This window comes from Heptranchias perlo, chromosome 16 (genome assembly GCF_035084215.1).
Source record: "Heptranchias perlo isolate sHepPer1 chromosome 16, sHepPer1.hap1, whole genome shotgun sequence".
NCBI classification, from domain to species: Eukaryota; Metazoa; Chordata; class Chondrichthyes; order Hexanchiformes; family Hexanchidae; genus Heptranchias; species Heptranchias perlo.
This window is the reverse complement of record NC_090340.1, coordinates 3,324,687-3,351,581: the sequence shown is the minus strand read 5'-3', so window position 1 is coordinate 3,351,581 and position 26,895 is coordinate 3,324,687. Positions and strand designations below refer to the sequence as shown.

General features: G+C 48.0%; 1 long non-coding RNA gene across 1 annotated transcript in view; it reads left to right on the top strand.

The window, feature by feature from the left end:
• Window positions 1–26,538, top strand: part of LOC137333457 (uncharacterized) — a 57,690-nt gene extending 31,152 nt beyond the window's left edge. Inside the window, exon 2 of the long non-coding RNA XR_010965894.1 lies at window positions 25,819–26,538. This is a non-coding gene — a long non-coding RNA (uncharacterized lncRNA). The remainder of the gene's footprint in view (window positions 1–25,818) is intronic.
• Window positions 26,539–26,895: the final 357 nt, after the last annotated feature.

Here is a 26,895-nt window from a genome sequence, read left to right as displayed (position 1 = left end):
TCTCTGATTCTGTGTATGTATGAGTCTGTTTCTCTGTGTGTATATCTCTATTTCTGTGTGTGTCTCTCTGTTTCTGTGTCTCCCTGTTTCTGTGTCTCTCTGATTCTGTGACTCTCTTTTTGTGTTTCTCTGTTTGTATTTGTATGTTTCTCTGTTTCTGTGTGTGTGTCTCTGTTTCTGTGTCTGTCTATATCTGTGTGTGTCTTTGCATTTCTGTGTGTGTGTCTCTGTTTCTATGTGTGCATGTGTGTGTGTGTGTGTCTGCTTCTGTGTGTGTCTCTGTCTCTGTGTGTTTGTCTCTGATTCTGTAACACTCTGATTCTGTATCTCTCTGTTTCTGTGCGTGTCTCTCCTTTTCTGTGTCTCTATTTCTGTGTGTGTCTCTGTCTCTGTGTGTGTCGTTTCTGTGTCTATATGTTTCTGTGCGTGTCTTTGTCTTTCTGTATGTGTACCTCTATTAGAGTGTGTGTGTCTCTCTGTTTCTGTATGTGTCTCTCATTGTTTCTGTGTGTGTCTCTCTCTGTTACTGTGTGTCTCTCTGTTTCTGTGTGTCTCTCTCTGTTACTGTGTGTGTCTCTCTCTGTTACTGCGTGTCTCTCTGTTTCTGTGTGTGTCTCTCTCTGTTACTGCGTGTCTCTCTGTTTCTGTGTGTGTCTCTCTGTTTCTGTGTGCGTCTCTCTGTTTCTGTGTGTGTCTCTCTCTGTTACTGTGTATCTCTCTGTTTCTGTGTGTGTCTCTCTGTTTCTGTGTGTGTCTCTCTCTGTTTCTGTGTGCGTCTCTCTGTTTCTGTGTGTGTCTCTCTCTATTACTGTGTGTGCCTCTCTCTGTTTCTGTGTGAGTCTCTCTGTTTCTGTGTGTGTCTCTCTCTGTTACTGTGTATCTCTCTGTTTCTGTGTGAGTCTCTCTGTTTCTGTGTGAGTCTCTCTGTTTCTGTGTGTCTCTCTGTTTCTGTGTGTGTCTCTCTCTGTTACTGTGTATCTCTCTGTTTCTGTGTGAGTCTCTCTGTTTCTGTGTGAGTCTCTCTGTTTCTGTGTGTCTCTCTGTTTCTGTGTGTGTCTCTCTCTGTTACTGTGTATCTCTCTGTTTCTGTGTGTGTCTCTCTCTGTTACTGTGTGTGTCTCTCTCTGTTACTGTGTATCTCTCTGTTTCTGTGTGAGTCTCTCTGTTTCTGTGTGAGTCTCTCTGTTTCTGTGTGTGTCTCTCTCTGTTACTGTGTATCTCTCTGTTTCTGTGTGAGTCTCTCTGTTTCTGTGTGTCTCTCTGTTTCTGTGTGTGTCTCTCTCTGTTTCTGTGTGTGTCTCTCTGTTTCTGTGTGTGTCTCTCTGTTTCTGTGTGTCTCTCTCTGTTACTGTGTGTCTCTCTGTTTCTGTGTGTGTCTCTCTCTGTTACTGTGTGTCTCTCTGTTTCTGTGTGAGTCTCTCTGTTTCTGTGTGAGTCTCTCTGTTTCTGTGTGTGTCTCTGTTTCTGTGTGTCTCTCTGTTTCTGTGTGTGTCTCTCGCTGTTACTGTGTGTCTCTCTGTTTCTGTGTGAGTCTCTCTGTTTCTGTGTGAGTCTCTCTGTTTCTGTGTGAGTCTCTCTGTTTCTGTGTGTGTCTCTGTTACTGTGTGTCTCTTTCTGTTACTGTGTGTCTCTCTGTTTCTGTGTGTCTCTCTGTTTCTGTGTGTGTCTCTCTGTTTCTGTGTGTGTCTCTCTGTTTCTGTGTGTGTCTCTCTGTTTCTGTGTGTGTCTCTCTGTTTCTGTGTGTCTCTCTCTATTACTGTGTGAGTCTCTCTGTTTCTGTGTGAGTCTCTCTGTTTCTGTGTGTGTCTCTCTGTTTCTGTGTGTCTCTCTCTGTTACTGTGTGTGTCTCTCTGTTTCTGTGTGTCTCTCTCTATTACTGTGGGCTTAATTTTGAAATGGTGGCGGGTTGGCAGCGGGGCGGGGGGGGATGTTGGTCAAGGTGCGCGTGGCAAAACTGAAAAAAAAACGTACCTTTCCCCACTCGATCGCGACTTAACTGATGCTCATTGATCTTGGATCCAGGTTTAATGCCCGGCAGCCGGTCTGATTGACAAGCTGGCTGCTGACAGGAGCTGCAACGCCAAGGTGGGTGTGGGAAGAAAGATAGAGAGAGAGAGAGACGTTGTCTGGCGCTGGAACAGAGAGTGGGGGGGGGCACAAAGATTGGAGGGGGGGACAAAGATCGGGGGGGGGGGGCAAAGATGGGTGGATATCGGACATCGCGGGGGGGAGACATTGGGAGACATCGGGAGGTGAGGGATCGGAGAAAAGACATCGGAGGGTGAGAGATCGGAGAAGAGACATCGGAGGGTGAGAGATCGGAGAAGAGACATCGGAGGGTGAGAGATCGGAGAAGAGACATCGAGGGGTGAGAGATCGGAGAAGAGACATCGGAGGGTGAGAGATCGGAGAAGAGACATCGGAGGGTGAGAGATCGGAGAAGAGACATCGAGGGGTGAGAGATCGGAGAAGAGACATCGGAGGGTGAGAGATCGGAGAAGAGACATCGGGGAGTGAGAAATCGGAGAAGAGACATCGGAGGGTGAGAGATCGGAGAAGAGACATCGGAGGAGTGGAGTGCATCTGACATCATTGGAAAGGCAGGAGTATTTACTTCTTGATGTTCTGAAATGTAATTTTATTTAATTTATTTTGTTTATTTTTACTGATTCGGCACCAATCAGAAGCCATGGGAAAGCCGCTCAGGTAAGTTTAAAATCGTTTGAACTACCTGATATGTCAGAAATAAAGTACCTTAAGTTCCACAATGAGGTAAATTTACTTGTATAAATATCGTCCCACCGGCTTTAATTGGCGGCGGAATTTCCGGGTTCGGGAACGCCGCACGCACTCAGATGACTCTGGGTTGTGCACATTCCTCAGTGGGTTGGAGCTGAGAATCCTGCCCGCTCCAGAAAATCCCGATTTTCACTGCCCCCCCGCCCCCCACCCCACGCACCCGCACTTCCAGTTGAAAATTGAGCCCTGTGTCTGTGTCTCTGTTAATGTATATGTGTCTCCGTTTCTGCCTGTGTCTCTTTGTTTCTGTGTGTCTCTGTGTTTCTGTGTGTCTCTGTTTCTGTGTGTCTCTGTTTCTGTGTGTGTGAGTCTCTCTGTTTCTGTGTGTCTCTGTTTCTGTGTGTCTCTGTTTCTGTGTGTGTGAGTCTCTCTGTTTCTGTGTCTCTCTGTTTCTGTGTGTGTGAGTCTCTCTGTTTCTGTGTGTCTCTGTTTCTGTGTGTGTGAGTCTCTCTGTTTCTGTGTGTCTCTGTTTCTGTGTGTGAGTCTCTCTGTTTCTGTGTGTCTCTGTTTCTGTGTGTGTCTCTCTCTGTTTCTGACAACTAATATTGAATCGGGGAAAGGGACTCGATAAAATTAATATGAGTAAAGCCACAGTAATGAAGAAAATAATAGCACGAAAGAGTGACAAATCCCCAGGACCAGATGGTTTCCATCCCAGGGTTTTAAAGGAAGTAGGTGAGCACATTGCAGATGCCCGAACTATAATCTTTCAAAGTTCTCTAGATTCAGGAACTGTCCCTCCAGTTTGGAAAATTGCATATGTCACTCTGCTTTTTAAGAAAGGAGAGAGAGGGAAACCAAGGAATTATAGACCAGTTGGCCTAACATCTGTTGTGGGGAAAATGCTGGAGTCTATAATTAAGGATAGGGTGACTGAACACCTCGAGATTTTTCAGTTAATCACAGAGAGCCAGCATGGATTTGTGAAAGGTTGGTCGTGCCTGACAAACCTGATTGAATTTTTTGAAGAAGTGACTAAAGTAGTGGACAGGGGAATGTCAATGGATGTTATTTATATCGACTTCCAGAAGGCATTTGTTGAAGTCCCACATAAGAGACTGTTAGCTAAGTTAGAAGCCCATGGAATCGAGGGAAAAGTACGGACTTGGTTAGGAAGTTGGCTGAGCGAAAGGCGACAGAGAGTAGGGATAATAGGGAGGTACTCACATTGGCAGGATGTGACTAGTGGAGTCCCGCAGGGATCTGTCTTGGGGCCTCAATTATTCACAATATTTATTAATGACTTAGATGAAGGCATAGAAAATCTCACATCTAAGTTTGCCGATGACACAAAGATTGGTGGCATTGTAAGCAGTGTCGATGAAAACATAAAATTACAAGGCGATATTGATAGATTAGGTGAATGGGCAAAACTGTGGCAAATGGAATTCAATGTAGACAAATGTGAGGTCATCCACTTTGGATCAAAAAAGGAGAGAACAGGGTACTTTCTAAATGGGAAAAAGTTAAAAACAGTGGATGTCCAAAGGGACTTCGGGGTTCAGGTACATAGATCATTGAAGTGTCACGAACAGGTGCAGAAAATAATCAATAAGGCTAATGGAATGCTGGCCTTTATATCGAAAGGTCCAGAGTACAAGGGGGCAGAAGTTATGCTGCAGCTATACAAAACCCTGGTTTGACCGCACCTGGAGTACTGTGAGCAGTTCTGGGCACCACACCTTCGGAAGGACATATTGGCCTTGGAGGGAGTGCAGCGTAGGTTTACTAGAATGATACCTGGACTTCAAGGGTTAAGTTATGAGGAGAGATTACACAAATTGGGGTTGTATTCTCTGGAGTTTTAAAGGTTAAGGGGTGATCTGATCGAAGTTTATAAGATATTAAGGGGAAACGGATAGGGTGGATAGAGAGAAACTATTTCCGCTGGTTGGGGATTCTTGGAGTCGGGGGCACAGTCTAAAAATTAGAGCCAGACCTTTCAGGAGCGAGATTAGAAAACATTTCTACACACAAAGGGTGATAGAAGTTTGGAACTCTTTTCTGCAAACGGCAATTGATACTAGCTTAATTGCTAAATTTAAATCTGAGATAGATAGCTTTTTGGCAATCAAAGGTATTAAGGGATATGGGCCAAAAGCAGGTATATGGAGTTCGATCACAGATCAGCCATGATCTTATCAAATGGCGGAGCAGGCACGAGGGGCTGAATGGCCTACTCCTGTTCCGATGTTCCTATGTGTGTCTCTCTGTTTCTGTGTGTGTGTCTCTCTGTTTCTGTGTGTGTGTCTCTCTGTTTCTGTGTGTGTGTCTCTCTGTTTCTGTGTGTTTGTTTATGTTGCTGTTTGTCACTATGCTTTTTTGGATGTATCTCTCTGTTTATGTGTGTGTGTCTGTTTTGTGCGTCTGTTTCTGCTTATGTCTGTTTCGGTGTGTGCCTGTATCTGTTTGTGTCTCTCTGTTTCTGTGTGTGTGTCTCTCTGTTTCTCTGTGTGTCTCTTTCTGTGTGCGTCTCTGCCTCTGTTTCTGTGTCTCTCTGTTTCTGTATCTCTCTGTTTCTGTGTCTCTCTAATTCTGTGTCTGTCTGACTGTATGGCCCCGATATTAGAGGTGGGATGGCAGCGGGAGGGTGAATTGGCGCGTGGGTAACCCGCATAATAAAAAATGTTAGTTTCCCATGCGATCGTGAGTCAATTGGAGCCACTTAACATGGCTTCTAGGTTTGCCGTCCGAAAGCTGTGCAGTGGGCAGACTGCACACCCGCATCGCAGGCTGCCAGCTGGAAGAGCTCTATTTAAAGGGGCAGTCCTCCAATGGCTTTTGCTAGAGCAAAGACCCACACAGCACAATGAAGCAGCACAGGGACGAGGCTGCTCCAAGATTCAATGATGCCTCACTCCAGGTGCTACTGGATGGGGTGAGGAAGAGAATGGATGTGTTTTACCCGGCAGACGGGAGGAAGTGGCCTGCCTCTGCCAGCAAGAAGGCCTGGCTCGAGGTGGCAGAGGAGGTCACCAGGAGCAGCAACACCTCCCGCACCTGGATCCAGTGCAGGAAGTGTTTCACTGACCTATCTAGGTCAGCCAAAGTGAGTACACTTACTCATTCTCCTACACTCCGTCTTCCATATCACTGCCCCCACCTCCCAACTCACTCTGAATTGCCAACACTACTCTATCACATCACTCCTCACACACACTCAAAGCTCATCCTTAACTTACCTGCACTTCCTCACCTCCCCATTACTCATCCCACCACTACCACTCAACCCAATCCTCATCCAATGTCATGGCTCTGTCTCATACTCACCCTCTGATGCATCTCTTTTACGGTCAGCCTCACCCAAACCAATGCATTCAGCGATTGGCCACGTCACCATCACTCACTCACATGTCTGTACTTTCTCAGCTTCTAAGAGAAGAGAGCGCAAATTGCATGGGAGACCAGAGCGGGTGCTGAAACAAATTGTCGTCCTCACAGTGCCGGAGCAGGAGGCCCTGGAGCTGAGCCGAACCCTCAAGTGCCTGTCCGTCGGGGACGCCAAGACTGGCTCCCGACAAACGTCCGGTGACACAACTTTAACATTCATCACACACAATATGAATTGATGTTAACATGCCTTGCCATCTTCAGCACCTTCCTCAGAGGAGCTCCCGGCCTCTGAGGGTGCACCGTCACATCTTAGCGAGCCATCCACCAGCGCAGATACTCACACCCCAGTGGGTCCTAGTCCTCAGTTAGTTGGGTTGGCACCTGGTAAGTCACCGCACACATGTGAACACGAGCAGACACTGGTGGCAGGGGCCACTGTGGAGAGTCTGCGTTGGTGGGCACAGTCCTCTCCAAGCTCTGCTCAGATGGACACAGATGCTGTACCCTGGGGACCATACTTTAAAATGAGATTAAAGGACAGCAGCACATTTGCGAGTTACTGGAACAGGTGCCATGCGGACTCTCCACAATATCCCAGAGGATGGAGGAGTCCAACTCCTGCATGAGTGGAATGGTGGCACAGATACGGGAGGGAATCTCTGAGGTCGTGTCACAGGGACGTGAGCAACTGTCTTAGCTAATGTCACCGTTAAGTGCGGAATGTCTGCGATGGAGGGAAGCCGAGCCTCCATTGAGCTTCAAGCACTGCCCACAAATGAGTCCATTCAGACCCTGACAACTGCCATTCGGACTCAGGGTGAATAACATTCTGCCATCTGAAACAGGCAGGCAGATACACTAACACTGGCCTTACAAGGCTTCACACATGTCCTCCAAACTGTTGTCCAGCAAGGTGGTAGGAGTGATGTGGGCCTGGCCCAGGAGAGGGATGATGGCGAAAGGGGACGTGGAAGTGGGGACGCCACTCAAAGCGCTCCTACGTCTCACCCGTTGCCCCCCTCAACCAGTACCCGCAATACTGCCTCCTCTCCGGGTGGCCGAGTCTGTCTCTGTACAGGTGCAGGTGGAGCAGTCTTTGGAGGGGCCCTCACGGGCTCCAAATCCCAGAGGGCCTCGGCCCAAAGCATCTAATTGGTCAGGGCATGAACATGAACAACCTGCCACAACCTCTGCTGCAGCCACAGGGGATGAACCACGTAGAAGTAGTCGGAACAGAAAGGCAAAGGTTTTGTGAGCACAAAGGGGATGCACAAGCGTGTTTGACGGTTGGTCATGTTTTATATTTATATTAGCTTTTTGTTAAAATCACATTAAATATTATGATTGACACCACTACTCCCATGTCTTGGCCATTCTTTACTGGCTTTTATGATAAGGCCCTTTCATAAGGTTCACCATGAATGCCGAGACTTGATGCCACCCATTGGGTCACTCTACAGTGGGCGTATGTGTAGTTGCAGGACTGTTTTGTGCAAGGAGGAGTCGGTGGCCTGGTGTGGGTGATGCTCTTTCCAGTTGGTCTGAGGACTGGACTCTTCACACTTTCTGATGTTCGGACAACTGTCCACATATCAGTGACTCCCTGGCCTCACGAGCAGCTCATGGGTTCCTCCTGCTCCTCCTCCTCCTCTTCCTCCTCCTCCTCCTCCTCTTCCTCCTCCTCCTCCTTCTCCGCCTCCTCCTCAACATGGGCGGGAGATGTGGATGGGGCCTCCTCAAGCGGCGCCCCTCTCTGTTGTGTCGTGTTGTGCAGGGCACAACAGACGACTATAATGCGTCCCACTCTGTCTGGTGCGTATTGAAGCGCTCCCCCAGAATGATCAAGTCCCTAAATCGCATCTTGAGCAACCCTACAGCATGTTCAATAATAGACCTGGTGGTGATGAGGCTGTCATTGTCGCCATGCTGTTGCTCGGTGATAGGGTTCCTCAGATGTGCCATGAGCCATGTTTGCAGGGGGTATCCCTCGCCCCTGAGGATCCAGCTCCTAAGGGTGTTCGGTGCGTGGAAGAGGCCCGGGATGTTGGATTTCCTCAGGATGAAGGAATCGTGGCAGCTGCCAGGGAATCTTGTGCACACGTGAAGGAATCTTTTGCAGTGGTCACAAACAAGCTGAGCGTTGATTGAGTGATACCCCTTTCTGTTGATGAACAGTCCTGCCTCATGTGGAGTTGCTGGGATTGCAATATGGGAGCAATCGGTTTCACCCTGCACCCGTGGGAAGCCAGCCGCAGAGTGGAATCTCACTGCCCTCTCTGTCTGGCTGAGGTCGTCCATGGGGAAGTTGACGTATTGCGAAGCCCTGTGGAACAAGCTGTCGGTGACCTGCTTTATGCACTTGTGTGGTGATGACTGAGAGACCCCAACGATGTCCTCGATGGCACCCTGGAATGATCCAGAGGCAAAGAAATTGAGGGCAGTGGTGACTTTGACAGCGACAGGTAAGGAGATGCTGCTCGGCCCAGCCAGGAGCAGGTCGGTGTGAAGGAGGCTGCAGATGTCTGCGACTGACTCTGAGCCTCTGTATGCACTGCTCCTCAGAGAGGTCCAGGAAGCTGAGCCTCGGTCTGTAGAACCTGTGGCGAGGGTAGTGCCTCCTGCTACGTCGCTCTCTCTGTTGTTGCCCTCCGTGCTCTTGTGCAGGTGCCTGTGGCGCAGCACTGTGTTGTGGAGCTCCATGTGGCGGAGGTGGACGCCATGCCTGGCGAGGCTGGTTATGTTGCTCGTCCTTGGATGTCGTGGTGAATGCAGCCATGGTGCCCCCATCCTGATGATGTCAGTTTGAGGGGATCTGAAAAGTAGTTAAATATGTGTCAACAGAAGAATTGTGAGTGGAAAGTGAGAACTTTCAGTGAAAACACAAAGATCTCGCAGCCAAAAGTTTGAAAGAACTGAGTGCCCTGCTGCAATAACTCACCTTTTCTCCCCATCTGTCAAACAGGGATTTGAATGAGCTGCTGGCTGAAACACGTCTGTTGGAACTTGGAGTGTTTCCCACAGCACAGGAAACAGGCTGAGGATGCTTCAAAATCGCACCCCTGCCTCAATGTGGAGAAAATTAAGTAGTTCAATTAATTAAACTATCTAAACAACTGTGTAAAGTATCATCCCGTCAGCTTTAATTGCCGGTGGGACTTCTGCATTCGGGAGGCGCACCCGAACCCAGATGTGTCAGTGGGGAACCTGGAAGTCGGCTGGTTGGAGCCGGGTTCCGAACCCGATCGGGATTTCCCGAATTTTCGGAGCCCCCCGCCCCCAATGCACCCGCTACTTTCCTGCAAAATTGAGCCCTGTGTCTCTCTGACTCTGTGACTCTTTGATTCTGTGTCTCTCTGTTTCTGTGTATGTCTTTTTCCGTGTTTGTGTCTCCCTGTTTCTTTCTGTGTGTGTCTTTGTGTTTCTGTTTGTGTCTCTTTATTTCTGTTTGTATCTCTATGTCTGTGTGTCTCTCTCTCTTTCTGTGTCTCTCTCTTTCTGTGTGTGTGTCTCTTGTTTCCTGTAGGTATCTCTCCCAATGTGTGTGTGTATCAGTGTATGTGCCTTTGAATTTCTGTGTTGGTGTCTCTATTTCTGAGTGTGTTTCTCTGTTACTGTGTGTCTGTCTGTTTCTGTGTATCTCTGTCTGTTTCTCTGTGTGTCTCTCTGTTTCTGTGTTTGTGGCTCTTACTGTGTGTGTCTTTCTCTATGTCTGTATGTGTCTCTGCTTCTGTGTGTATCTTTGTGTTTTTGTGTGTGTCTCTCTCTTTCTGTGTGTGTCTCTCACTTTCTGTGTGTGTATCTTTGTGTGTGTCTTTGAGTTTCCGTGTTGGTGTCTCTGTCAGTGTATGTCTCTCTGTTTCGGTGTGTGTGTCTCTCTGTTTCAGTGTGTGTGACACTTTGTTTCGGTGTGTCTCTGTGTATGTGTGTAGCTCTCTGTTTATTTGTGTGTGTCCCTGGTTACTGTGTCTCTCTGTTTGTGTTTGTGTGTGTGTGTGTGTCTATGTTAATGTGTGTCTCTCTCTATCTCTGTTTCTGTCTGTGTCTCTCTCTGTTACAGTGTGTATCTCTGTTACTAAGTGTCTGTCTCTGTTACTGTGTGTGCCTCTGTTCCTGTGTGTGTCTATCTGTTTCTGTCTCTCTCTTTTTGTATCTTTCTTTTTACTGTGTCTGATTTTGTGTTTCTGTGTGTGTCTCTCTGTTACTGAGTGTGTTACTCTGTTTCTATGTGAGTCTCTGTTTCTGTGTGTGTGTCCCTGTTTCTCTGTGTTTGTTTCTGTGTGTGTGATTATGTTGCTGTTCGTCTCTTTGTTTTTTTGTGTGTGTCTCAGTTTATGTGTGTGTCGGTTTGTGTTTCTGTTTCTCTGTGTGTCTGTATCTGTATGTGTCTCTCTGTTTCTGTGTGTGTCTCTCTGTTTCTCTGTCTGTCTCTCTCTGTTTCTGTGTGGGTGTCTCTCTCTCAGTTTATACGTGTGCGTTTGTTTCTGTTTCTGTGTGCGTCTCTCTCTGTTTCTGTGTGTGTCTCTCTTTTTATGTGCGTGTATCTGTGTGTCTTTGAGTTTCTGTCTTGGTGTCTCGGTCTCTGCATGTGTGTTTCTGTTACTGTGTGTGTCTCCATCAGTTTGTTTCTATGTGTTTCAGTGTGTGTGTGTCTCTCTGTTCATTCGTGTGTGTCCCTATTACTATGTACCTCTGTTTGTTTGTGTGTGTGTCTCTGTTACTGCGTGTCTCTCTGTTTCTGTGTCTGTGTCTCTCTGTCATGTGTGTTTCGATATCTATGTGTGCCTTTGTTTTTGTGTGTGTCTCTGTTTCTGTGTGTGTTTATGTGTGTTTGCTTCTGTCTCTGTGTGTTTGTCTCTGACTCTGTGACTCTCTGACTCTGTGGGCTCAATTTTCCTGGGAAATTGTGGGTACATTGGGGGTGGGTGAGCTTTGAAAATTGGGGAAATCCAGTTCAGGTTCAGAACTCGGTCCAACCCGCAGACTTCTGGGTTCTCCACTGACACGTCTGGGATGCCTCCCGAACGCGGAAGTCCCACCAGCAATTAAAGCCGGCGGGATGAGACTTTACACAGTTGTTGGGATAGTTTAAGTAGTTGAACTACTTAATTTTCTCCACTTTGAGGCAGGGGTCCAATTGTTAAACATCCTCAACATGTTTCCTGTGCTGTGGGAAACACTCCATGTTGCAACAGATGTGTTTCAGCCAGCAGCCAGTTGCACATTCAAATCTTATTTGACAGATGGGGAGAAAAGGTGAGTTATTACAGCAGGACACTCAGTTCTTTCAGACAAATTTTTGGCTGTGAGATCTTTGTGTTTTCACTGAAAATTCTTACATTCCACTCACAATTCTTCTGTTCAAAAATATTTAACGACTTTTCAGACCCCTCAAACTCACACCGTCAGGATGGGGGGGCGCCATGGCTGCATTCACCACTACATCCGAGGACGAGCAACATCACCAGCCTCTCCAGGCACGGTGTCCACCTCTGCCAGTTGCAGCTCCACAACACAGTGCTGCACCACAGGCACCTGCACAAGAGCACGGAGGGGAACAACAGAGAGGAGTGCCGCTTGAGGAGGCCCCATCCAAATCTACCATCCACATTGAGGAGGAGGAGGCAGAGGAGGAGGAGGAGGGGGAGGAGGAGGACGAACCCATGGGCAGAGCAGCGGCTCACCTGGCTGCTCGTGAGGCCAGGGAGTCACTGATATGTGAACAGTTTTCCTAACATCAGACAGTGTGAAGAGTCCAGTCCTCAGACGACCTGGACAGAGCAGCACCCACAGCAGCCCCCACCCACCCAACCCCTCTCTGCACAAAACAGTTCTGCAACTATACATAGACCCACCGTAAAGGGACTCAATGGGTGGCATCAAATTGGGCGTTCATGGTGAACCTCATGAAAGGGCCCCATCATAAAGCCAGTCAAGAATGGCCAAGATGTGTCAGAAGTGGTGACAATACTAATATTTAATGTGAGTTGAACAAAAATCTAAGATAAATAAAAAACATGACCAACCATCAAACACCCTTGTGCATCCCCTTCATGCTCACAAAACCTTAGTCTTTCTCTTCCGATTACTTCTACGTGGTGCATCTCCTGTGACTGCAGCAGAGGTAGTGGCAGGTTGCTCTTATTCATGCCCTGACTGATTAGATGCTTTGGGCCTACGGCCTCTGGGTTTCGCTGCCCGTGAGGGCCCCTCCAAAGACTGCTCCACCTGCACCTGTGCAGGGGTAGACTCGGCCACCTGGAGAGGAGGCAGCATTGGTTGAAAGGGGGGCAAGGGTGAGACATGGGGGCGCTTTGAGTGGCGTCCCCACTTCCATGTCCGCTTTCGCCATCATCCCTCCCCTGGGCCAGGCCAACATAACTCCTACCACTCTGCTGGAGAACAGTTTGGAGGACATGTGTGAAGCCTTGTAAGGCCAGTGCTAGTGTATCTGCCTGTTAAAGGCAGCAGAATGTTGTTCACCCTGAGTTCGAACGGCAGTTGTCAGGGCCTGAATGGACTCATTTGTAAGCTGTGCTTGAAGCTGCATGGAGGCTAGCCTTCCCTCCATCGCAGACATTCTCGCACTTACTCGTGACACTATCTCAGAGGTTCCCTCCCGTTCCTGTGCCACCATTCCACACATGCAGGCGTTGGACTCCTCCATCCTCTGCGCTATTGTGGAGAGTCCGCATGGCACCTGTTCCAGTAACTCGCAAATGTGCTGCTGTCCCTTGATCAATCTCCTTTTAAAGGATGGTCCCCAGGGTTCAGCATCTGTGTCCAGCTGAGCAGAGCCTGGAGAAGAGTGCTCCCACCGACGCGGACTCTCCTTAGCTGCCCCTGCCATTAATGTCTACTCGTGCTCACATGTGAAATCCAAAACCCCCAAGAAAGAAGTATACAGTTTGGCAAGTTGTGGGAGTGGCTTAGGGAATAGGATTGACTGGCAGGAGTTCTGAGCCAGGCTAACCTGACTAAGGTGCATTCATACGGACATTTCACACTGACAGACTGGGTGGAAGGGAACCCAGGCCGATTGATGTCATCACCATTTAACATAATTACTGGGAACAATACCCCGAGGGGGAACTCAGAGACACTCAGTCCCAACCGAAACTGGTGGAAGGCAGGAGATGGCCGGGCCATTGTCTTCCAGGAGAGAAGCCAGTTAAGCAAGATGGGTTTGAGATCGAAACCCATTACCTGCTAATGGGGGCCATCAAATCAGGAAATGACAGACACCCAGTAATCAGCACCCATTGTCTCTCCAGGTGCAAGGAAAACGAAATAACATTTTTCACAATGATTTCAAAGTTTATGAGTCACTCCAGGCCATGGGGGTCGGGGGGGGGGGGTGAGTTCCAGACAGATCACCTGATCAATACATCGACCAGTATTGGCGGGAGATAGGGTGATAGGTTTCGGGGATATAAGGAGCCGTTTGGCCACTGTTCCAGGCTCGGCTCTGAGCTCGACTCTCTGCGCTCTGCCCTCTTCTTTCTTCTCCTCGGCATCAATCTACAGTGAGTGTCCCGAGTGAGGCTCGGCTCGATTCAACGGAAAACCACCAGAAGCTGAGCGCTGCTCTTCATCCCTCATCAACGGACCTCGACACAAACTGGAACTTGGATACTGTGTCAGCGGTACAGAACCAGGAGCGAGACGTGCGGGAAGAAACTGCAAGCAACAACGGGAAATCGGGGTGAGCATATTGCCTGCGCCGTCACATCCACAAGACCACTTAGCTGTGTGAGGGGATGATTGTAAGTCCCAACTAAACTTTAGAGGGTTTTAGTGCTGGGGGATCCTGTGTTAGTTTATTTCATGGGAGGGGCTGCTCTTATTGGGCCGTGGTAATTTAGCACGGTAGGACTTATTGGACAAGCCAGGGTTGTACTGTTTGTACTGTTTACTGGTGTTATTGTTAATCTTATTAAACACAATATGGTTGAGCCTGAAAACGTGTGTCTGTGTCTTATCTGTCCTTATAATCCCTATCGTTCCAGAACTTATATTAAGAGGTGTGTTTTCGGCCCGAAAAAAACAATTACAGGAGGCTAGCATTCCCTCCAACCCAAACAATCCCGCATTTTCCCACAACACTATTTCAGAGAGTTGCTCACATCCCTGTGACACTATCTCAGAGATTCCCTCACATCCCTGTGACACTATCTCAGAGATTCCCTCACGTCCCTGTGACACTATCTCAGAGATTCCCTCACGTCCCTGTGACACTATCTCAGAGATTCCCTCACGTCCCTGTGGCACTATCTCAGAGATTCCCTCACGTCCCTGTGACACTATCTCAGAGATTCCCTCACGTCCCTGTGGCACTATCTCAGAGATTCCCTCACGTCCCTGTGACACTATCTCGGAGAGTTGCTCATGTACCTGTGCCTCCATTCCACTCATGCAACAGTTGGAATCCTCCATCCTCTGCGCTATTGCGGAGAGTCTGCGTGGCACCTGTTCCAGTACCTCGCAAATGTTCTGCTGTCCCTCGATTATTCTCCTTTTGAAGGATGGCCCCCAGGGTTATAAGAACATAAGAAATAGGAGCAGGAGTCGGCCAATCGGCCCCTCGAGCCTGCTCCGCCATTCAATAAGATCATGGCTGATCTGATCCTAACCTCAAATCTAAATTCATGTCCAATTTCCTGCCCGCTCCCTGTAACCCCTAATTCCCTTTACTTCTAGGAAACTGTCGATTTCTGTTTTAAATTTATTTAATGATGTAACTTCCACAGCTTCCTGGGGCAGCAAATTCCACAGACCTACTACCCTCTGAGTGAAGAAGTTTCTCCTCATCTCAGTTTTGAAAGAGCAGCCCCTTATTCTAAGATTATGCCCCCTAGTTCTAGTTTCACCCATCCTTGGGAACATCCTTACCGCATCCACCCAATCAAGCCCCTTCACAATCTTATATGTTTCAATAAGATCGCCTCTAATTCTTCTGAACTCCAATGAGTAGAGTCCCAATCTAGTCAACCTCTCCTCATATGTCCGCCCCCTCATCCCCGGGATTAACCGAGTGAACCTTCTTTGTACTGCCTCGAGAGCAAGTATGTCTTTTCTTAAGTATGGAGAACAAAACTGTATGCAGTATTCCAGGTGCGGTCTCACCAATACCCTATAAAACTGCAGCAATACATCCCTGTTTTTATATTCTATCCCCCTAGCAATAAAAGCCAACATTCCGTTGGCCTTCTTGATCACCTGCTGCACCTGCATACTAACTTTTTGATCTTATTGAACTAGGACCCCCAGATCTCTTTGTACTGCAGTACTTTCCAGTTTCTTGCCTTTAAGATAATAGCTTGCTCTCTGATTTTTCCTGCCAAAGTTGCATAACCTCACAATCTGTGTTCAGCATCTGTGTCCAGCTGAGCGGAGTCTGGAGAAGATTGCTCCCACCAACGTGGACTCTCCACAGCTGCCCCTGCCACCATGTCCGCTCGTGCTCACATGTGTGTGGTGACTCACCAGGTGCGAACCCAACTAACTGAGGACAGGGACCCACCAAGGTGTGTGTATCTGCGCTGGTGGATGACTCACTAAGATGTGACGGTGCCCCCTCAGAGGCTGGGACTCCTCTGAGGAATCGCCCTCTGCTGTCACTGCGGTCGCTGAAGACCCTATAAGAGAACAGAAGGCAATATTAGGCATCATCACAGATGTGTCATGTTGCAATGAGCATACTGAGGTGCTGAAGATGGCAAGGCATGTTAACATCAATTCATATTGTGTGTGCTGAATGTTAAAGTTATGTCACCAGACGTTTGTCGGGTGCCGGTCTCGGTGCCCCCGATGGACAGGCACTCGAGGGTGCTGCTCAGCTCCAGCGCCTCCTGCTCCACCTCTGTGAGAATGACGATTTGTTGTGGCCCCCCCTCCGGTCCTCGCCCTCGCCCGTGCATCCTGAGCTCTCTTCTCCTATAAAGGGAGAAATTGCAGACGTGTGAGTGAGTGATGGCGACGTGGCCAACCACCGAATGCATTGGTTTGGGTGAGGCTGACCATGAAAGAGATGCATCAGAAGGTGAGTATGAGACAGAGCCACGACATTGGATGAGGATTGGGTTGAGTGGGGTGAGTACTGGGGAGGTGAGGAAGTCCTGAGGAAGTGCAGGTAAGTTGAGGATGAGCTTTGAGTGGGTGCGAGGAGTGATGTGAAAGAGTAGTGTTGGCAGTTCAGAATGAGTTGGGGGGTGGAAGATGGAATGTATGAGAATGAGAAAGTGTACTCACTCTGGCTGATCTAGTTCGGTCATTGAAACACTTCCTGCACTGGATCCAGGTGCGGGAGATGTTGCTGCTGCTGGTGACCTCCTCTGCCAACTCGAGCCAGGCCTTCTTGGTGACAGAGGCAGGCAATTTCCTCCCGTCCACTGGGTAGAAGACATCCCTCCTCCTCCTCACCCCATCCAGTAGCACATGGAGTGAGGCATCATTGAATCTTGGAGTAGCCTTGCCCCTGGGCTGTGTGGGTATTTGCTCCAGGAGCAGCCATTGGAGGACTGCCCCTTTAAATAGAGCTCCTCCAGCTGACAGCCTGTGATGAGGGTGTGCAGTCCGCCTGCTGCGCAGCTTTCGGACGGCAAACTGGCAGCCACGTTAAGTGGCTCCAATTGACTCGCGATGGCATGAAAAACGGACGCTTTTATTGTGTGGGTTACCCACGTGCCCAATAACCCCCCACCCCCCCCGACCCGCTCCCATCCTGCCTCCATTCTAATATTGGGGCCTGTGTTTCTCTGACTCTGTGACTCTCTGTTTCGTGTCTCTCTGTTTCTGTGTCTCTCTTTTTGTGTCACTTTCTTTCCGTGTCTGATTTTGTGTTTCTGTGTGTGTCTCTCTGTTTCTGTGTGTCTCTGTATCTGTGTGTGTGCCTTTGATTTTCTGTATTTGTGTCTCTGTTTCAGCGCATGTGTCTCGGATCCTGTCTCTCTCTCACTCTGTGACTGTCTGTTTCTGTGCCTCTGATTCTGTATCTCTGTTTCTTTGTCTCTCTTCTTATGTGTCTCTGTTTCTGTGTGTGTCTTTGTGTTTCTGTGTTTGTGTGTCTGTTTTTGTCTGTGTCTCTATTTCTGAGTGTGCCTTTCTGTTCATGTGTGTGTGTCTCTGTTACGGTGTGTGTGTCTCCGTTAATGTGTGTGTGTCTCTTTTGCTGTGGAACTCTGTATCGGTGTACGTGTGTCTCTGTTACTGTGTGTCTTTCTGTTTCTATATGTGTGTCTCTGTGCGTGTGTCTCTGTGTTTATGTGTGTCTCTGTATCTGTGTGTGTGCATTTCAGTTTATGTGTTTGTGTCTTTGTTTCTGCGCTTGTATCTGATTCTGTGTCTCTCTGTTTCTTTGTGTGTCTTTATATTTCTGTGTTTGTGTGTCTGTTTCTCTGTGTACCTCTCTATTTCTGTGTGTGCCTGTCTCTGTTCATGTGTTTATGTATTGTTATGTATTGTTAATATAATATATTATTGTTGGGTGAAAATAAATTCACATCTAATCTGTGGTAAAGTAAAAGGTGCAGTTTATTAAAACAGAGCTCTGGGAGAAGGGTCTCTGACCCCGCGGTCTGTGCGAGCACCTTCTCCCCGATCAACAAAATTCACAAGCTTATATACAGTACAAGACTGGAGCACACCGACAGCAGTTACTACATTACTTATTCCTTAGCCAATCCGGCTCCGTGGCAACATTCAAAAACAACCTAATTATAACTTTACATCGTTAGCTAAACCCCTTCTTTTAGTTCTGTCTTTTATCCAGTTATCTGGACAGTAGGGTCCATTTTTGCTATATCATGGCTTTTGGCCGATCTGAGTCAGTGACTGGTGATTGGACATGGCTCAAAGGTTAATCAAATATACCCTGCATACACCCACGTGACAGTTGCTACTTCGTAACCTGATTGTTCTGCAAATTTTAACCTTGTCTCCACATGCTGAATCACTTTGTCTCAACTGAAACTAGGTTGTCATGCTGTGTCGCTTGACTGCAACATTCAGCTGGTTCAAATTCCAACCCATTAATTATTATGCATTGTTTCCGTTAATATTTGTGTGTCTCTGTTACTGTGTGTGTCTTTTGAGTTTCTTTGTGTGTCTCTCTTTTTTATGTGTGTGTATCTGTATGTGTGTCTTTGAATTTCTGTGTGTGTCTTGGAGTTTCTATGTTTGTGTCTCTGTTTCTATGTTTGTCTCTCTGTTTATGTGCGTGTCTTTCTGTTCATGTGTGTGTGTCTGTTTATGTTATTGACTTTTTACATGTTTGTCTGATTATATTTGTCTTTGAGTTTCAGTGTTTGTGGCTCTGTGTCTGTTTCTGTGTGTGTGTCTCTCTGCTTCTGTGTGTGTTTCTCTGTTTCTGTTTGTGTGTCTCTTTTTCTGTGTTTGTGTCTCTGTTCTTGTGTGCGTGTCTCTCTGTTTCTGTATGTGGGTGTGTTCTGTGTCTGTCCCTGTTTATGTGTCTCACTATTTCTTTGTGTGTTTCTCCATTTTTGTGTGCATCTCTCTGTGTGTGTCTCTGTATTTCTGTGTCTCTCTGTATCTCTTTGATTCTGTGTCTCTCTGTTTCTATCTCTCTTTTTGTGTGTCTCTCTGTTTCTGTGTTTGTGTCTCCCTGTTTCTGTCTGTGTGTGCCTTTGTGTTTCTGTGTTTGTGGCACAAGATCTGTGTGTCTCTCTCTGTTTATCTGTGTGTGTCTCGTACTGTTTGTGTCTCTCTCAGCTTCTGCGTCTCTGTTTCTGTGCGTGACTCTCTCTGTTTCTGTGTGTGTCTGTTTCTGTATCTGATTTTGTGATTCTATGTGTGTCTCTCTATTTCTACGCATGTCTGTCTGTTTCTGTCTGTGTCTCTCTCTCTGCTCCTGTGTGTCTCTCTTCCTGTGTGTGTCTCTCTCTGTGCGTCTCTGATTCAGTGTATCTCTATGTTTCTGTGTGTGTGTCTCTATTTCTGCGTGTGTCACTATCTCTGTTTCTGTGTCTCTCTGTTTCTGTGTATGTTTCTCTCTGTTTCTCTGTGTGCCTCTATTTATATGTGTCTGTCTCTGTGTGTGTCTTTGTTTTTCTGTGATTGTCTCTCTATTTTTGTGTCTCTGTTTTTGTGTGTTTATCTCTGTTGCTGTAGGCTTAATTTTAAAACAGAAGTCCGGGTGCATTGGAGGCCGGGGTGGGGGGTGGGGGGAAGAAAATTGGGATTTTCTGGAGCAGGCAGGTATCCCGACTCCAACACACTGAAGAATGTGGAAGTCCTGCAATTAAAGCCGACGGAACGATATTTAAAACAACAATTCAAGTATATAAAATACTTGAAATGTGCATGAATATAATTAGTTATACCGGGAAGCGATTTTAACGATGCCTCAACGTATTTCCCATGTTGTGTGAAACACCCCTGGTGAAGGAGATGTGTTTCAGCCGGTGGCCATTTCGATATTGAAATCCCTGTTTGACAGATGGGGATAAAAGGTGAGTTATTGCAGGAGGGCACTCAGTTCTCTCACACAAACTTTTGGCTGGGAGATCTTTGTGTTCAGACTGAGAATTCTTGATTTCCACTCAAAATTGTCCTGTTTACACATAATTACCAACTTTTCATAGAATGATGGAATAGAATCATAGAAAATTTATGGCACAGAAGGAGGCCATTCAGCCCATCATATCCACCCCAGCCGAAAATGAGCCACCAGCCTAATCCCACTTTCCAGCACTTGGTCCATAGCCTTGTAGGTCACGGCACTTCACGTGCACATCCAGGTACTTTCTCAATGAGTTGAGGGTTTCTGCCTCTACCACCCTTTCAGGCAGTGAGTTCAGACCCCTACCACCCTCTGGGTGAAAAAATATTTCCTCAGTTCCCCTCTAATCCCTCTACCAATCATTTTAAATCTATAACCCCTGCTAGGGGAAATAGGTCCTTCTCATCCACTCTATCTAGGCCCCTCATAATTTTGTACACCTCAATTAACTCACCCCTCAGCTTCTTCTGTTCCAAAGAGAACAACCCCAGCCTATCCAATCTTTCCTCATAGTTAAAATTCTCCAGTCCTGGCAACATCCTCGTAAATCTCCTGTGTACCCTCTCTAGTGTAATGACATCCTTCCTGTAATGTGGTGACCAGAACTGTACACAGTACTCAAGCTGTGGCCTAACCAGTGTTTTGTACAGTTCCAGCATAACCTCCCTGCTCTTACATTCTATGCCTTGGCTAATAAAGGAAATTATTCCATATGCCTTCTTAACCACCTTATCTACCTGTCCTGCTACCTTTAGGGATCTGTGGACATGCCCTCCAAGGTCCCTCACTTCCTCCACACCTTTCAGTATCCTCCCATTTATTGTGTATTCCCTTGCCTTGTTTGCCCTCCCCAATGCATTACCTCACACTTCGCCGGATTGAATTCCATTTGCCACTTTTCTGCTCATCTGACTAGTCTATTGATATGCTCCTGCAGTCCACAGCTTTCCTCCTCACTATCAACCACATGGCCAATTTTTGTATCATCTGCAAACTTCTTAATCATGCCCCCTACATTTAAGTCAAAATCATTAATATATATCACAAAAAGCAAGGGACCTAGTACTGAGCACTGCGGAACCCCACTGGAAACAGCCGTCCAGTCGCAAAAACACCTGTCGACCATTATCCTTTGCTTCCTGCCACTGAGTCAATTTTGAATCCAACTTGTCACATTCCCTTGGATCATATGGGCTTGTACTTTTTTTGACCAGTCTGCCATGTGGGGTCTTGTCAAAAGCCTTGTTAAAATCTATGTGGACTACATCAAACACATTACCCTCATCGACCCTCCTTGTTACCTCCACAAAAAATTCATTCAAGTTAGTTAGACACGACCTTCCCTTAACAAATCCGCGCTGACTGCCCTTGATTACTCCGTGCCTTTCTAAGTGACGGTTATCATGTCCCTCAGAATTGATTCCAATAATCCCTCGCTCCATTTTTAAACAATGGTACAATGTTAGCAATCCTCCAATCCTCCAGAACCAGGCTCCTTTTTGGACCCCCTCAAACTGACACCATCAGGATGGGGAGCGTGATGGCTGCATTCACCAGTACATCTGGACAACATCACCGTCCTCACCAGGCACGGCGTGCATTTGCACCACTTGTAGCTCCACAACACAGTGCTGCACCATTGGCACCTGGAGAAGAGCAGAGAGGGCAACAACAGAGGGAACGATGTCGCAGGAGGCACTACCCTCGACACAGGGCCTACAGACCGAGGCTCAGCTTCCTGGAACTCTCTGAGCAGTGCATACGGAGGCTGAGAGTGAGTCACCAAGTGGTCGCAGACACCTGCAGCCTCCTTCATGCCGAGCTGCTCCCAAATGGGCTGAGCGGCATCTCATTACCCGTCGCTGGTAAAGTCACCATTGCCCTCAACTTCTTCGCCTCTGGATCATTCCAGGGTGCCACCTGGGACATCGCTGGGATCTCTCAGTCGTCTGCACACAAGTGCATAAGGCAGGTCACCGACGGCTTGTTTCGCAGGGCCTCGCACTACGTCAACTTCCCCATGGACAACCTCAACCAGTCGGAGAGAGCAGTGGGATTCCACTCTGGCTGGCTTCACATTGGTGGAGGGTGCAATCAATTGCCTCCATATAGCAATCTGAGCACCTCCACATGAGCCAGGACTGTTCATCAACAGGAAGTGTATCACTCCATCAACACTCAGTTCGTTTGTGACCACCGCAAGAGATTCCTTCTCGTGTGCGCCTGATACCCTGGCAGCTGCCACGATTCCTTCATTCTGAGGGCACCCAATATCCCGGGCCTCTTCCACTCACCGAACACCCTTAAGGGTTGGCTCCTCGGGGACAAGGGATACCCCCTGCTCACGAAGCTCATGACACCTCTGAGGAACCCCATCAGCGAGCAACAGCATCAATACAACGACAGCCACATCACTCCCAGGTCTATAACTGAATATGCAATAGGGTTGCTGAAGATGCAATTTCGGAGCCTTGGGGGAGCGCTTCAATACGCACCAGCAAGAGTGGGACGCATTATAGTAGTGTGTTGTGTGCTGCGCAACATGGTGCAACAGAGAGGAGGCCCCATCCCGTCATCCACCATCCACATCTGCCATCCACTTGGAGGAGGAGGAGGAGGAGGAGGTGGATGAACCCGGCTGCTCATGAGGCCACAGAGTCACTGATATGTGAACAGTTCTCATAAGATCAGAAAGTGAGAAGAGTCCAATCCTCACACCACTTGGAAAGAGCAGTGCCAGATCCAGTAACCCCCTCACCCTGCAGAAAACAGTCCTACATCTGCACATATACCCAGTCTAAAGTGACCCAATGGATTGCATCAAGTGTCACCGTTCATGGTGAAGCACATGAAAGAGCCCTATCACAAAAGCCAGGCAAGAATGGGCAAGATGTGGCAGTAGCGTGAGAATGATAACATTTGATGTGACTTTAACAGAAGCCAAATATAAATAAAAAACATGACGGTCTGTCAGACGCCCTTGTGCATCCCCTTCATGATCACAAATCCTTAGCCTTTCTCTTCATAGAGAATCATAGAGAATCATAGAAGTTTACAACATGGAAACAGGCCCTTCGGCCCAACATGTCCATGTCGCCCAGTTTATACCACTAAGCTAGTCCCAATTGCCTGCACTTGGCCCATATCCCTCTATACCCATCTTACCCATGTAACTGTCCAAATGCTTTTTAAAAGACAAAATTGTACCCGCCTCTACTACTGCCTCTGGCAGCTCGTTCCAGACATTCACCACCCTTTGAGTGAAAAAATTGCCCCTCTGGACCCTTTTATATCTCTCCCCTCTCACCTTAAATCTATGCCCCCTCGTTATAGACTCCCCTACCTTTGGGAAAAGATTTTGATTATCTACCTTATCTATGCCCCTCATTATTTTATAGACTTCTATAAGATTCCCCCGAAACCTCCTACTCTCCAGGGAAAAAAGTCTCAGCCTATCCAACCTCTCCCTATAAGTCAAACCATCAAGTCCCGGTAGCATCCTAGTAAATCTTTTCTGCATTCTTTCTAGTTTAATAATATCCTTTCTATAATAGGGTGACCAGAACTGTACACAGTATTCCAAGTGTGGCCTAACTAATGTCTTTTACAACTTCAACAAGACATCCCAACTCCTGTATTCAATGTTCTGACCAATGAAACCAAGCATGCTGAATGCCTTCTTCACTACCCTATCCACCTGTGACTCCACTTTCAAGGAGCTATGAACCTGTACTCCCAGATCTCTTTGTTCTATAACTCTCCCCAACGCCCTACCATTAACGGAGTAGGTCCTGGCCCGATTTGATCTACCAAAATGCCTCACCTCACATTTATCTAAATTAAACTCCATCTGCCATTCATCGGCCCACTGGCCCAATTTATCAAGATCCCGTTGCAATCCTAGATAACCTTCTTCACTGTCCACAACGCCACCAATCTTGGTGTCATCTGCAAACTTACTAACCATGCCTCCTAAATTCTCATCCAAATCATTAATATAAATAACAAATAACAGCGGACCCAGCACCGATCCCTGAGGCACACGGCTGGTCACAGGCCTCCAGTTTGAAAAACAACCCTCTACAACCACCCTCTGTCTTCTGCCGTCAATCCAATTTTGTATCCAATTGGCTACCTCACCTTGGATCCCGTGAGATCTAAACTTATGTAACACTTCTAAGTGGTGCCACTCCTGTGGCTGTAGCAGATGTCGTCGCAGGTTGCTCATGTCCATGGCCGGACTGCTTAGATGCTTTGGGCCTTCACCCTCTGGGTTTTTGTGCCGGTGAGGGCCCCTCCAAAGACTGCTCCACCTACACCTGTGTAGGGACGGACTCGGCCACCTGGAGAGGAGGCAGCATTGTGCGTACTGATTGAGAGGAGGGCAACGGGTGAGATGTGGGAGCGCTTTGAGTGGCGGCCTTACTTCCATGTCCCCTTTCGCCATCATCCCTCTCCTGGGCCAGGCCCACACCATTCCTACCACTCTGCTGGAGAACAGTTTGGAGGACATGTGTGAAGCCTTGGAAGACTAGTACCAGTGTATCTGTCAGCCTGTTTAAGGTGACAGAATATTGTTCACCCTGAGTCTGAACAACCATTGTCAGGGACTCTCTGTTTTTGTGTGTGTGTCTCTGTATCTGTGTGTGTCTTTGAGTTTCTGTGATTGTGTCTCTCTGTTTCTGTTGTGTCTCTCTGTTTCTGTGCATCTCCCTGTTTCTGTGTGTGTGTTTCTCTGTTTCTTTGTGTGTCTCTCTGTTTATGTGTGTGTGTCTCTGTGTTTCTATATGTGCCTCTCTGTTTCTTTGCATCTCCCTGTTTCTGTGTGTGTCTCTGTTTCTCTGTGTGTGTCTCTCTGTTGCTTTGTGTGTATCTCTGTTTCTGTGTGTGTCTCTCTGTTACTGTGTGTGTATTTGTGTTTCTGTGTGTGTGTCTCTGTTTCTGTGTGTGTATTTGTGTTTCTGTGTGTGTGTGTCTCTGTTTCTGTGTGTGTATTTGTGTTTCTGTTTGTGTCTCTCTGTTTCTGTGTGTCTCTCTGTTTCTGTGTGTGTATTTGTGTTTCTGTGTGTGTGTCTCTCTGTTGCTTTGTGTGTATCTCTGTTTCTGTGTGTGTTTCTCTGTTTCTGTGTGTGTTTCTCTGTGTGTGTCACTCTGTTGCTTTGTGTGTATCTCTGTTTCTGTGTGTGTATCTCTGTTTCTGTGTGTGTGTCTCTCTGTTGCTTTGTGTGCCTCTCTGTTTCTGTGTGTGTATTTGTGTTTCTGTGTGTGTGCCTCTATTTCTATCTGTGAGTCTCTCTGTTTATGTGTAAGTATTTTTTTTATTCATTCATGGGATGTGGGCATCGCTGGCGAGGCCAGCATTTATTGCCCATCCCTAACTGCCCTTGAGAAGGTGGTGGTGAGCCGTCATCCTGAATCGCTGCAGTCCGTGTGGTGAAGGTTCTCCCACAGTGCTGTTAGGTACTCGCTTTGTCGGGTAGATGCCAGTGTTGTAGCTGTACTGGAACAGTTTGGCTAGAGGCACAGCTAGTTCTACAGCACAAATCTTCAGCACTACAGCCGGGTTGCTGTCAGGGTCATTAGCCTTTGCTGTATCCAGTGCACTCAGTCGTTTCTTGATGTCATGTGGAGTGAATTGAATTGGCTGAAGACTGGCTTCTGTGATGGTGGGGATATCGGAGAGGGTCGAGATGGATCATCCACTCAGCACTTCTGGCTGAAGATGGTTGTAAATGCTTCATAGAATCATAGAGAGGTTACAGCACAGAAGAGGCAATTCAGCCCATCGAGTCCGCGTTGGCTCCACACAAGAGCAATCCAGCTAGTCCCACACCTCCGCCCTTTCCCTATTATCCTGCAAATTTTTTTCTTTCAAGTACTTATCCAGTTCCCTTTTGAAAGCCAGAATTGAATCTGCCTCCATCACCCCCTCGGGCAGTGCGTTCCAGATCACAACCACTCGCTGTATAGAAAAGTTTTTCCTCATGTCATCTTTGGTTCTTTTGCCAATCACCTTAAATCTATGCCCTTTGGTCCTTGATCATTCCGCCAATGGGAACAGTTTCTCTCTATCTACTCTGTCCAGACCCTTCATGATTTTGATTCAGCCTTGTCTTTTGGGTGTGTCTATTTCTCTGTGTGTGTCTCTGTTACTGTGTCTCTCTGTTTAGCGGGACCAGAGGCGAGAGGCCCGAGAGCGTGATATAAAGGACGGCGACCTGAGGCCCGAGACCGGAGCGGGGCGGACCTGAGCGGGACCCAAGACCTAAGACTAGAGTGTGGCAGACCTGAGTGGGTCCCGAGACCTGAGGCCAGAGTGGGGTGGACCTGAGCGGGACGTGAGACCTGAGACCTGAGACCAGGGCAGGGCGGACCTGAAGCCCGAGACCAGAGGCCAGAGCGGGACCCGAAGCCTGACTCCAGACACCAGAGCGGGGTGGACCTGAGTGGATCCCGAGGCCTGAGACCAGTGCGAGGCGGACCTGAGCGGGACCCTCGGCCCGAGACCTGAGACCCGAGACCTGAGACCAGAGCGGGGCGGACCTGAGCGGGCCCAAGGCCCGAGGCCAGAGACCAGAGGATCAAAAACAACAATGATTGGGAGAGATGATAGTTACATCAACTCAGCCGTCTTCGTCAACCGAAAAGGCTTCCACTCTCTCAACGTGCAGCTGTTGTCCGACCACACACATCGAATCATGGAGGTCGGTGCCCGTTACCCTGGGAGCAGTCACGATGCCTTTGTCATGCGGCAGTCCAACGTGCCAGATATCTTTTACCCGACTCGGCAAGTCAAAGGCTGGCTACTGGGCGACAAGGTCTATCCCCTCACGCCGTGGCTCATGACTCCGGTCAGGAACACGTGCACAGTCGGCCTATAATGAGAGCCATGCTGCCACACGCAACATCGTGGAGCACACCATAGACCTCCCCAAACAACGCTACCACTGCCTGGACCTGTCTGGAGGAGCCCTGCAGTACTCCCCTGAGAGGGTGGGCTATTTGTGGTGGTAGCTGCATGCTGCACAACCTCGCCATCATGAGGGACCAGCCTTTGCCACCAATGATTGCAGAAGACCCTGAGCCAGAGGTGGAGGAGGAGGAGGCTGAGGAGGAAGAGGAGGAGGAGGAGGAGGAGGGGATGGAGCCAGAAGAGGAAGTGGAGGAAGATGCAAGGGTGTAACAGGAATCACACGCCTTGTCTGCAAGGGCTCTGCGTGCTCGCCTGATCTGTGCACACAATCAAT